The sequence below is a fragment of the Oryctolagus cuniculus genome, chromosome 12, assembly GCF_051225735.1.
Source record: "Oryctolagus cuniculus isolate XC-2025 breed Fujian yellow rabbit chromosome 12, ASM5122573v1, whole genome shotgun sequence".
NCBI lineage: Eukaryota > Metazoa > Chordata > Mammalia > Lagomorpha > Leporidae > Oryctolagus > Oryctolagus cuniculus.
The window spans coordinates 41,007,910-41,021,434 of NC_142878.1; positions in this window are offsets into that span (position 1 = coordinate 41,007,910).

The following is a 13,525-nucleotide window of genomic DNA, read 5'->3' on the forward strand; positions in this document are numbered from 1 at the left end:
GGACTAGAACCCGGGGTGCTGGCGCCACAGGCAGAGGATTAGCCTCGTGAGCCGTGGCGCGGGCCAAAACTCCCTTTTTAAAAATTTGAGAGGCAGAGTGACAGAAAGATCTCTCATATGCTGATTTACTCCACAAATGCCTGCAGTGTCTGGGACTGGATCAGGGCTGAAGCCAGGGGCTGGGATCTCAATCCAGGTCTCCCATGAGAGTAGCAGAAACCCAGTTACTTGAGCCACCACCTGAATACCGCCCTGGGTATGCATTGGCAGAAAAAGACTCAAACTGGGGTTGGGTGATATGGGACCTGGGTGTCTTAACTGCTAGGCCAAATGCCTGCTCCAAGTCTGTTTCTTTGATGTCCAGTTTTCTATCTGTTCAGTAAAACTACTGGACTAGAGTGGTGATTGCTTGCGGAGGTCAGGGTTTAACAAAACTTGAGAGGAACCTCTGTATGTTCTTAAGGGAAAATGACCTTATCATCTTGCCTTCTGGGCTTGCTTCTCTCTTTTTTTCTCACTAAAGAAGAAACTTGAATTTTTAAAATTTATTTTTATTTATTTGAAAGGCACAGAGACATTGATCTTCCACTTGCTGATTCATTCCCCAAATGTGTCTGGGGCTAGGCCAAAACAAAACTAAGAAGCTGGAACTCAATCCATGTCTCCCATATAAGTGTCAGGGACCCAACTAAGTACTTGAGCCATCACTTGCTGCTTCCCAGGGTATACATTAGCAGGAAGCTGGGATTTGAAGCCAGGCACTTCCAATATAGGATGTGGTGTCCCAAACAGTGTCTTTAACTGCTGTGTCGAACACCCAGCCCACCTTCTGTGATTTCTACAATCTGCACTTAAAGAGAGCTGGAAACAGTGATGGTGTGGTATTTGTATGAATGGGGTGGAAGCAGAAAATAATGATAAAAATTAGTTTCAAAGGAACCTCCAGTGTCTTTTTTTTTTTTTAATATTTATTTATTTGAAAGAGTTACACAGAGAGAAGGAGAGGCAGAGAGAGAGAGAGAGAGAGCTTTTATCTGCTGGTTCACTCCCCAGTTGGTTGCAACGGCTGGAGCTGTGCTGGCTGCACCACTTTCTTTTTTTGCTTCTTCTTTTTTTTTGACAGGCAGAGTGGACAGAGAGAGAGAGACAGAGAGAAAGGTCTTCCTTTTTCCGTGAGTTCACCCTCCAATGGCCACTGCGGCTGGCGCACCACGCTGATCCGAAGGCAAGAGCCAGGTGCTTCTCCTGGTCTCCCATGGGGTGCAGGGCCCAAGCACTTGGGCCATCCTCCACTGCACTCTCAGGCCACAGCAGAGAGCTGGCCTGGAAGAGGGGCAACCGGGACAGAATCCGGTGCCCCGACCGGGACTAGAACCTGGTGTGCCGGCGCCGCAAGGTGGAGGATTAGCCTAGTGAGCCGCGGCGCCAGCCTTGCACCACTTTAAATCCAGTTCCCTGCTAATACTCTTGGGAAGACAGCCGCAGAAGGGGCCCCTGCTACCCATGGAGTGGTGTTCCAGGTGTCCTAGCTGGTGCAGCCATTTGGGGACTGAAGCAGAGGATGGTCTTTCAAATAAGTGAATAAACCTTAAAACAACAACAACAAAAACAAAAGACCAGCTTCTTCCTGGGGAATTGTGACTCCACTGGGAGAAATCTCTTGGATACTGATGCTTGGTTTTCCTGTGAACTTCATTCCATTTGCGTTTTTCCTTGGCTGATCTTTGCATCCTTTCGCTGTAATAAATCATGACCATGAGCGTGACTGTGCGCTGACTCCTGTGAACCCCTGTTATCTAGGGCAGTGCCTGGGTTTCTACCTCTACCCTAACATTGTTTCTCTTTGAGGACAGAATGGCTTTACCAAGCGAAGCTCCTCCTCAGGCTAACTGGTTTAGATTGGTGAGATCTAAGATGGCTGCCAGTGTGACCTCAAGCCTCATAATAATCTCATTTCTGTGCTAAAAGACACTCCCATGAGTACCAGCGCAATTCCTAATTGTTCTTGACCAAAAAAGGACAAAAAGAAATTGGCTCCTGGCTTCTGAGAATTACAATAACCCTTTCTCAGAAAATTATGAATATTCTTCCCACTTATTAGCATATTTGTCCACCTCATTCCTGTTGGCTCTGTATGACTCATGAGCCCCCAGCTGATTGAGATGTTGATTTGCGAGCTAGATTTTTAAGAAAGATTTATTTATTTTATTTGAAAGAGTTACACAGAGAAAGAAGGAGAGGCAGAGAGAGAGAAGTCTTCCATCCGCTGGTTCACTCCCCAACTGGCCACAATGGCCAGAGCTGCACTGCTCCGAAGCCAGGAGCCAGGAGCTTCTTCCGAGTCTCCCACATGGGTGTGGGGGCCCAAGGACTTGGGCCATCTTTTACTGCTCTCCCAGGCCACAGCAAGGAGCTGGATCAGAGGTACAGCAGCCAGGATTCGAACTGGTGCCCATATGGGATGCCAGCACTGCAGGCAGCAGCTTTACCCACTACACCACAGTGCTGACCCCTAGATTTTTTAAAAAAGACTTATTTATTTGAAAATCATAGTTTTACACACACACACACACACACACACACAGACAAGTACTTTACCTGCTGATTTACTCCCTAGATGTCCGCAAAGGCCAGGGCGAGGCCATGCCAAAGCCAGGAGTCAGGAGCCTCATCCAGGTCTCCCACAAGGGTGGCAGGGGCTCAAGCACTTGGGCCATCTTCTGCTGCTTTCCTAGGCACATTAGCAGGGAGTTGGATGGGAAGTAGAGTAGTCTGAACTTGAACCCAGGATTCTGTCTCGGTGAGTTAGGTTCTTTTCCATTCTTTGGCTGCTGAGTAAATCTTAGGTTTTTGACGCTCAGATTCAGTTTCATTATTGTCTTTGTGATATTGAATGACAATGTACCCAATTTTGGGGTCCCTCCCCACATAATGGTGCTCTCCTTGAAGGGGATAACACTATTGAGTTACAGAAAATAGAGGGGGCACCAGTGCTGTGGTGTAGCAGGTAAAGCCACTGCCTGCGGTCTCGCATCCTATATGGGCACTGGTTCAAGTCCTGGCTGCTCCACCTCTGATCCAATTCCCTGCTGTGACCTGGGAGAGCAGTAGAAGGTGGCCCAAGTCCTTGGGCCCTTGCACCCACGTGGGAGACCCGAAGGAAGTTCTTGGCTTCTGGCTTCAGATTGGCTCAGCTCCAACCATTGTGGCCATTTGAGGAGTGAACAAGCAGATGGAAGACCTCTCTCTCTCTGCCTCTGCCTCTCTGTAACTCTGCCTTTCAGATAAATAAGTAAATCTTTTTTTAAAAAATAAACTAGAGGGAATCTTGGGAACCCCTTACATGATTATGGTTTCTATATATTACTGGATTTGGTTTGCATCCTTTTTGATGTACAATAAAGTGAGATTAAAGTTTAAAATTTTTTTAAAATGCAGATTTATTTGAATGGCAGAATGACACAGAGATCTATCCACTGGTTCATCCCCCAAATGGCCACAACAGCTGGTTCTGGGACAGGTAGAAGCAAGGAACCTGAAACTCTATCTGGGTCTCCTATATGAGTGGTAGGGGCCCATGCATTGGGGCCATCTTCTGCTACTTTCCCAGGTGCATTAGCAAGAATGTGGATCGTAAGTGGAGTAGCTGGGACTCGAACCTGTGCTCCAATGAGGGATGCTGGCATTGCTGGCCCCCAAACTTATAATTTTGTATTAAACCACAATCAAGATATTGAACATCCATTACTCTCATCAGTCCTATTAGTTACCTCCTGCTCCTTGGTATTCCATCTATCTCTGCATCCTCTCACCTCAGACAACCCCTGATCTGACACTTTAGGATTAGATATAGAATCATTAAGTGATTAAGTGACTTTTTCACTTAATCTGTTTATTTTGAGATTTATCCATGTTGTTGCACAGGTAAATAGTTGCATTTTATTGCTGATTAGTATTTATTGTATGAACATTGTATGGGTATATTACAGTCTGTTTATTGTTGATGAGCATTTGAATTGTTTCTAATTATTAGCTATTACAAATAAAAGTGCTTAAATACTCACATACAAGTTAATGTTTGGGCACAAAACTTTATTTCTCCTTGATAAGTAGGCTGTATAGCTGGTATATATTTATTATTTTATTTCCCCACTTTAAAAAATATTTATTTATTTGCAAGGCAGAGTCACAGAGAGGCAGAGGAAAAGAGAGAGAGAGGTCTTCCATCCACTAGTTTACTCCCAGATGGCCACAATGGCTGGAGCTGAGCTGATCCAAAGCTAGGAGCCAGGAGCTTCTTCCAGGTCTCCCATGCGGGTGCAGGGGCCCAAGCACTTGGCCATCTTCTACTACTTTCCCAGTCCATAGCAGGGAGCTAGATCAGAGGTGGAGCAGCTGGGACTTGAACTGGCACCCATATGGGATGCCAGCACTGCGGGCGTCAAAGCACCGGCTCCACCTCCACGTTATTTGAAAGGCAGAGAGAGAAAGAGAGAGAGAGATATCTCTTCCATCAGCTGTTTCATTCCTCAGATGTCCCCATTAGCAGGATCTAGATAAAAAGTGGAGGAATTGGGACTTGTAGCAGGCAACCTAGTGGCTTTTTAAAAAAAGATTAATTTATTTAGGGGCCAGTGTTGTGGCATAGTGGGTTAAACCACTGCCTGCAACACCAGCATCCCGGATGGACTACTCCTCCAATCCATTCCCTGCTGATGGCCTGGGAAAAGCAGCAGAGGATGGCCCAAGTGCTTGGGCACCTGCCAGCCACATGGGAGACCCGGAAGAAACTCCTGGCTCCTGGCTTTGGCCTGGCCCAGCCCTGGCCATTGTAGCATCTGGGGAGTGAACCAGTGGATGGAAGAGCTCTCTCTCTGTAACTCTGCCTTTGAAATAAGTAAATAAATCTTGAAGGTGGTGACTTACTAGTTGAGTCCCTGCCACCTATGTGGAAGACCCAGTTGGAGTTCTGGGCTGCTGACTTCAGCCTGGCTGAGCCCTGGCTATTGCAGATATTTGGGGAGTGGACCAGACAAATCTTTTTCTGCTTTTCAAATAAAAAATAAGCACATAAAATTTAAAAATGCATTTTCAACTTTAACAGTATTTTCAATTCACAATGAGTTTGTTTAGATAACAACCCTATCCCTAAGTTAAGGAATATCTGTAGTTGTAAAACAGTACTTTTTAAAGATTTATTTTATTTATTTGAAAGAGAGTTATATAAGAGAGTTATATGAGAGAGAGAGAGAGAGAGAGAGAGAGAGAGAGAGAGGTCTTCCATTTGCTGGTTCATTCCCCAAATGGGAACAATGGCCAGAGCTGGGCTTAACTGAAGCCAGGAGCCAGGAGCTTCTTCTGGGTCTCCCAGTTGGGTGCAGGGACCCAAGGACTTGGGCCATCTTCTACTGCTTTCCCAGGCCACGGCAGAGAGCTGGATCAGAAGTGGAGCAGACAGGTCTCGAACGGTGCCCACATAGGATGCCAGTGCTGCAGGCCTGGGCTTTAACTGCAGCACAGCGCTGTAAAACAGTATTTTATTTGTTTAAAGATTTATTTGTTTTGAAAGACACACACACACACACACACACACACACAGATTTTCCATCTTCTTGTTTACTCCCCAGATGGCTGCAATGGCCAGTGCCAGGCCAGGCTGAAGCCAGCTGCCAGGAGCTTCATCAGGGTTTCCCATGTGAGTGGCAGGGGCCCAAACACTTGTGCAGATGGCCTGCTGCTTTTCTCAGGCTATTAGCAGGGAGCTGGATCTGAAATGGAGCAGCCAGGACATGAACTGGCATCTATATGGGTGCTGGCTACACAGGTGGTGGCTTAACCTGCTGTATCACAATGCTGGCTCTGTAAAGGAATATTTTAATATTCCTGTATCACAATTCCTGTAAAGGAATATTTTAATAGCTTTTTAGGCAGTGTGACAAGTATTGTGAGGAGTTAGATGGGTTAATAGACAGTTAGGAAAGGCCTCTGTGTGGATAAGGAACTGGGTGTTTGTATGAAACATGCCATCCATTGATTGGACAAAAGACACTGCCCCAAGAAAATGAAAAGATTGATAGGGAACCCAATGGGCCCTATATCCACAGGAAACCGTATGAGAAACTAGGCTCTGGCATCACACAGAGCAGCAGGTCTCAGATGCTTAGCAACTGATCAGGTAGATGAGCCCTGCCTTTATTGGTCAGATGAACAATATTTCTCAACTGACACCTCTCCCAGGTGGTCGATATGGTAACGTTTGTTAACTGGTCAGGAACTATGACCGCTATACAAGAGACATACGAAAAAACAGATGTATCAAAAACCACAGAGAACTGATCAATTGATAAGCAATCTTTATATAGGCTCCCAATACCCAGACCTTGGCAGACCCCTCCCTTGGGGACGCCTCCCAGCAAGCAGGAGTCTGTTTCTCAATAAAATCTACTTTCACTTGCTTTGCTCACCTCTTCTCCCTGTGTGCGTCATAATTCTTCATCACTGAGGCAGAGCATCAACTCTGAAATTCCTCTAACAGTGTTGGTTTCAGGTTGGTGCAAAGCAGAACCCGAAACCATACTGTTAATGAACATTTCATACCCTTGCCTTTGTGTGATTCTTTGCATATATTTCCACATAACAAATTTCCCCAGAACTTAGGAGACTAAGATTATATACTATCTTGTGGTTTCTGTGGATCATGAATTTGGGGAGCGGCTTGGTTGGGCAGTTCTAGTTTGAGGTCCCTCGGGAGGTTGCTGTTAAGGTGTCGGCTGAAGCTATAGCTATTTGAAGGTTTGACGGGCTGGTGGTTCTGCTTTCAAGACGTCTAACTTCTGGGGTCGGTGCTGTGGCTAAGCCTCTACCTGTGGTGCCGGCATCACATATCGGTGCTAGTTTGTGTCCCTGTTGCTCCTCTAACAATCTAGCTCTCCACTATGGCCTGGGAAAGCAGTAGAAGATGGCCCAAGTCCTTGGGCTCCTGCACCTGCGTGGGAGACCCAGACGAAGCTCCTGGTTTCAGATTGGTGCAGCTCTGGCTTTTGCGGCCATTTGGGGAGTGAACCAGTCTCTGCCTCTCTGTAACTCTGCCTTTCAAATAATAAATACCAAAACTAAACCCCAAAACAAAACCTAAGCATTTTCTGAATTGAGTGACTTTCTTAAGATTTAGGGTGTGATATTTAAAGAAAGGGATTCTTTTGCACAGCCCTGCCGGGCCCTCTGCATAGTCTGTCTCCAATTGCTCCTTTGTCAAGAGGAATCGATGTCCAAAACTTTCATTTTACCTTTTTCTGAGGTTCATTCCTCATCTCACAACACTGCAGAGCAGGGGTTCTTAAAATGTGGCCCCCAAGCTAGCACCCTCAGCATCACCTGGGACTTACTAGAAAGGCAGAACTTCTGGTCTCCTTCCATCCAATTGATTCAGAAACCCTGCGAGCCACTCAGGTGATTCCCATGCATGCTGAAGTTTGGAAAATCATCGTAAAAGTGTTTTGTTAAAAAAAAAAAAAAAAAAAAAAAAGAAGCAGTAGCACGCCAAGAAAAAACAAAGCCAGAGAGCCAGAGAGCATTCCCACATTCATTTTTTTTTAAAAAGATTTATTTATTTATTTGGAAGGCAGCGTTACAGAGAGAGAGAGAGGAGAGAGAGAGAGAGAATCTCTTTCATCTGCTGCTTTACTCCCTCCATGGCTGCAATGGCTGGGGCTGGGCCAGGCTAAAGCCAGGAGCTGGGAACTCCATCCTGGTCTCCCATGTAGGTGGTAGGGGTCATCTTCTGCTTTCTCAGGCACATTAGCAAGCAGCTGGATCAGAAGTGGAGCTGCTGGGATGTGAACCCATGCCTATATGGGATGCTGGCATCACAGGTGGCAGTTTAAACTGCTCCACAACACTGGCCCCAGGACTTTTTATTTAGTTTTATTTTTTAAAGGTTTATTTATTTGAGAGGCAGAGTTAGACACACACACACACACAGATTTTTCACCTACTGGTTCACTTTCCAAATGGCTGCAAAGGCCAGGGCTGGGCCAGGTCAAAGCTAGGAGTATGAAACTTTGTCTGGGTCTCTTACATGGATGCAGGGGCTGAAGGACTTGGCGTATCTTCTGCTGCTTTTCCCAGGCCATTACCAAGGAGCTGGATTAGAAATGTGGCTGTTAGGACCCAAACCGGTGCCCATACGGGATGCTGGCAAAACTGACAGTGGCTTTATCTGCTATACCACAATGCTGGCCCCAGGACATTTTATTTTAAAGAAGAAATTTAATGAGAGAGAGAGAGAAAAAGAGAGAGAGAGAATGCTTCCATCTGCTGGTTCACTCCTCAAATGCCTACAACAGCTGGGGTTGAGCTGGGAGCTGGGAACACAAACTAGATCTCTCCCAAGAGTGGCAGGAACCCAATTACTTGACCCATTACAGCTGCCTCCCAGGCTCTGCTCCCAGGAAGCAAGAGTGAGGAGGCAGAGCCAGGGTACTGAGGCCAGGTACTACAACGTGGAATGCAGGCATCATAACTGTAGGCTAAATGCCCACTCCCAAAAGACATTATAAAGATCTGTACTGGGAAGATTGGGCTCTAGGAATCAGATTTCTTCAGAATCTTATCCATCAAGCATTTTCTCTATGGTCCTACTTTTGGGATTATGTCAGAAAATCTTCTACTTTTTTTTTTTTTTTTTTGACAGGCAGAGTAGACAGTGAGAGAGAGAGACAGAGAGAGAAAGGTCTTCCTTTGCCATTGGTTCACCCTCCAATGGCTGCCGCGGCTGGTGCGCTGCGGCTGGCGCACCGCGCTGATCCGATGGCAGGAGCCAGGTACTTCTCCTGGTCTCCCATGGGGTGCAGGGCCCAAGTACTTGGGCCATCCTCCACTGCACTCCCTGGCCACAGCAGAGAGCTGGCCTGGAAGAGGGGCAACCGGGACAGAATCCGGCACCCCAACCGGGACTAGAACATGGTGTGCCGGCGCCGCAAGGCGGAGGATTAGCCTAGTGAGCCGCGGCGCCGGCCTCTTCTACTTTTTTTTAATAGTTCTTTTATTTCCTTGGTCCACTTGGAATTTATTTGAAGTTGTGTTAAATGTATAAGTGTGAAGAGCCCTAACATCTTTATAATATCATGTTTTCCATCTGCTATGTACTATTATTATTCATCTCTTCTATGTCGGGGCTTTTGTGGTTACTGCATAAAAGTGGCACACATTTCTTCAAGGTTTATTCCCAGATACCTGATATTTTCTTTCTCTTTTTACTATTGCAAATAGGATTTTTAAATTGTATTTTCAAAAGTATTATATATTTTAAAAGCTTATCTTCTTTTTTTGCTGTTACAAGTGGACTCTTTTCATTACATTTTCTTTCCTTCCTTCCTTCCTTCCTTCCTTCCTTCCTTCCTTCCTTCCTTCCTTCCTTCCTTCCTTCCTTCCTTCCTTTCTTCCTTCCTTCCTTCCTTTCTTCCTTCCTTTCTTTCTTTCTTTCTTTCTTTCTTTCTTTCTTTCTTTCTTTCTTTCTTTCTTTCTTTCTTTCTTTCTTTCTTTCTTTCTTTCTTTCTTTCTTTCTTTCTTTCTTTCTTTCTTTCTTTCTTTCTTTCTTTCTTTCTTTCTTTCTTTCTTTCTTTCTTTCTTTCTTAAGTCAGAGTTAGAGAGGAAGAGATAGAGATAGAGAGAGATCTTCCATTTGTGGGTTCACTCCCCAGATGGCCACAGTGGCCAGGGCTGGACCACGGCTGGGCCAGGCCAAAGCTAGGAGCTTCTTCCAAGTCTCTCATGTGGGTGCAGGGGCCCAAGCATTTGAGCCATCTTCCACTGCTTTCCCAGGCCACAGCAGGGAGCTGGATCAGGAGGCTGAAACTTTTTTTTTAAAAGTGCATGAACTCTGAGGAAAAATCTGTGCTGAGCACAAAACTGAAGGACTGGAACCTGGGCAATGCAAAGGTCCAGAGGGAAAAAGGAGAGAAAAGGCACAGGGACAGCTGTGCTCACGGAGAAACAGGGCCACACCACATCCAGACACCAATGCAAAAGCACGAGAATCACCCGAAAAACGAGTAGAGCTCAAAGTCCAGTGAGGTGGTGAGTTACAAAGTACTGGGATCATTGACAACAGTGACTTTTCTTCAACTAAAACCTGTTAGAAAATGTGGCGACACAGCAGGTTTAGCCTCAGCCTGCAATACCAGCATCCCATATAAGCTTAGGTCTGAAGCCCTGAGCTTCCACTTTCAATTCCAATTCCACTTTTGATCCAGCTCCCTGCTTGGCAAAGCAGCAGCAGATGAACCAAACATGTAGGCTCCTGTCATCCACGTGGGAGACCTGGAAGAAGCTCCTGGCTCCTGGCTTAGACCCAGCCCATTGCAGCCACCTGGGAAGTGAATTGGTGGATGGAAGATCTGTCTTTCTGTTCCTCCATCTCTGTAACTCTGCCTTTCAAATAAATAAGAAAATCTTAAAAATAAAAAAAGAGAGGCTGGCATTGTGGCATAGTGGGTAAACCACCAGTTGCAATGCCAGCGTTGCCCATAAGGGCACCAGGTCGAGACCCCATTTGCCCTACTTCCGATCCAGCTCCTTGCTAACATTCGTGGGAGGCTCGAAAGAAGCTCCCTCTCCCTCTCCCTCTGCTGCTGTAACTTTTTTTTTTTTTTTTAAAGTTCAGCCTCAAAGCCAGTGACTTCCAAATCTGTTTGGCTCTTTCAGTCTAATTCTTAATGTCCAAAAGAGTATTGGATTTTTCTGGGACTTTTCAAAATTTATCTAAAACTGAACAAACTGGCTACTCCAGGATTCCTTTTTGTCCACTTTGCAGTTATGTCAGCTTAAAATTTACAATTTTTCTTTGACACCATATTGTTTCCTACGTCCACCCAGTTATAGGTTCTTCCTTCCATAGGTCTCGTATTTACCCACTTTTAGAAACTGAGTTCCCTGCTGTAAAAGCACGGCCCAGCCTCACGTCTGGCTCCCTCAGCCCCAGGTGTACTTGTCAGTTCTTTAAAAAGAAATTCACCAAATTGAGGGAGAGGCGCATCTGACCCTGCAGGATTCTAATCGCGGGGCTCAGGGAGGCATCTGTTTTTCCAGTAGGTGAGAACCTTGAGGGCCAATATTGTCTGGAGGGGTTCATCTGGGGGAATTCAGGTCTGGGCAGAATGTAACTGCCACCTTCATGGAACCCCTAGACCAACTAGAGCACACGCGGCTATCAAATTCCCTAAAGAGCACAGCATCTCCGACCAATCAAGGAAGGTCACAAGCTGATCACACGCTCTCAGCTGCAGTTTCAATCTGTAAGAATCTTCAGCCCTACCTAACTCCTAGAGGAGCTTGGGAATTAAGCGATAGCTGCCTGGCTCCTTGCTCTGCGCTTTGCAACAAACACACACTCTCTTCCCCCATCCTATTGTCAGAGATCGGCTTTCCTGCCAGTGGACACAGTTTTGGGGTTCCACGGCAACACCTCCAGCCAGTTCAGAGTGTTGCTCGGCAACGCTTCGCCGCCTCATCTCAAATAAGCCAGGTAATTTTTATCCTGGTGGGCCATTATGGTTGCTTGCCGGGGAGTTTTCTTATTCCCAATCTCCTTTCTATCAACTCTTTCATCTTTTCCATATTAACTGAGCTCCTTCTATGTGTCAGGTGCTAGGATTTTACAGATCGGTAGAGCTCTGCTCTGAGTGAGCTGAGTGGGGAAACAGGTAAACCAGCAATCACAGTATTGCGATAGCACAAGTGAGACAGCAGGTGCCACCGGAGTACAGAAGAGGAAGGACTTGGGATAACTCCGAACCAGAGGCAGTGTTGGAGCTGAGGCTTCCAGGATTAATATGAATCGGGCAGGGCGTAAACTGTCTTTTGCCAAAGTCTGCTTTGAGGATTTATTTTCTCTAAATGCAAATTTTCCATGTATCTTCTTTTTCATAGCAGACTTAAGGCTCCTAAAATGCATCCTTCACGCTTCAATCATTGTAATTCAAGCACGGAATCACATTTCAAGCTAACAAATGATTGCATTTCCTCAGAATCTCACGTATCAGTTTGCTGAATGATTTCCCCTGCCAGTGAGGCATAGTTGTACCCCCAGTGCAGGAAAGACTGTTGCAATAGCATTTTGGGAATCAATAGGCTTCTCACAGATTGTGAAGTTGTCCTAAGCCCTTGTCTTGATGTTGAGAACAGTTGTTTTTTTTTTTTTTTAATACTATTTGTTGAACTCTTTACTTAGTATAATCTTCTGTGCATAAAGTTAATTGAAAATAGATCATCTATTATTTTTCACATTATGTTTCTGTGTGGGAGCAAACTGTTGAAATCCTTACTTAAGGTATACTAAGCTGATCTTCTGTATATTAAGATAATCGAAAATGAATCTTGATGTGAATGGAAGGGGAGAGGGAGTGGGAAAGGGGAGGGTTGTGGGTGGGAGGGACAGTATGGGGGGGGAAGCCATTGTAACCCATGAGTCGTACTTTGGAAATTTATATTCATTAAATAAAAGATAAAAAAAAAGAAAAAGAAAAAAAAAGAAAATAGATCCTAGTAAAAAATAAGAATGGGAATAGGAGAGGGAGGAGGAGGAGGGGTGGGAGTGTGGGTGAGAGGGCAGGTAAGGTGGGAAGAATCACTGTTTCTAAAGTTGTAATTATGAAATGTGTGAAGTTTGTATTCCTTAAATAAAAGGTTTCTGGGGGTGGGGTGGGGAAGGGTGCTTCCTAGCCTATCCAGGGACAGATTTGTAATCTGATAAACTCATGTTTGTTAATCCATTAGGACGAGGGTGCTTGCATAACAGGACAGGGCAAAGGAAGGAATTTACACGGGATTTGGGGGAAGAGCGGAGATTCGGGTTGGTGTGAAAGGGCCCAGTGTCCTGTGGCCTCAGGTGCCATTTCCTTGGGAACTACTAAGCTGGGATGTGGAATGCTGGGCCCACAAAGTCCTGTTGGGAAGCTTCGCGTCTAGGTTGTGCATTCGGGCTGCTCCTCTGTGTTGAAATGACCCGGCTTCCTCAGCCAAGAGGGGCATGGATGTGTGTCTCTCACTGTCTCGCAGACGGCAAAGTTTCTGAAAACCTGCAGTTTCAGGGGACCAAGGTTTTCAGCCAGTAGGAAAGCACTGGTCGCTCGGAGAAGTGGATTGTGTTGAAACGTCACAGCCGCCAGGTGTTCCTGCGAGCGTCATTTTCTTGTGGATTTTGCACCGCCTTTGCTGCCGTCGGTTCCTCGGGCCTGGCCAATGGCTGAGCAGATCTTTAACTTTCTCAGGGCTACACATTATTTGGAGCAACGTGCGCGTTACCATACAGCAAGCTCTGCATACAAAAGGCAGCGCTATCTGACCGTGTCGGGGTCGCTTAGTCAATCTGGCGGGCCTCTGGGCCGCCAGAGTGGGCGAGGCCATGGACTGGCACCGCGTCCCCTGCTGCTGGAGAGCTGGGCCTCTGTCCTGCCAGTTCCTGGCACAAGGGGTCGAGAGAACTCACCCTGAAGTTTGCACCCACAGACTCGGGATGGGGGTGACG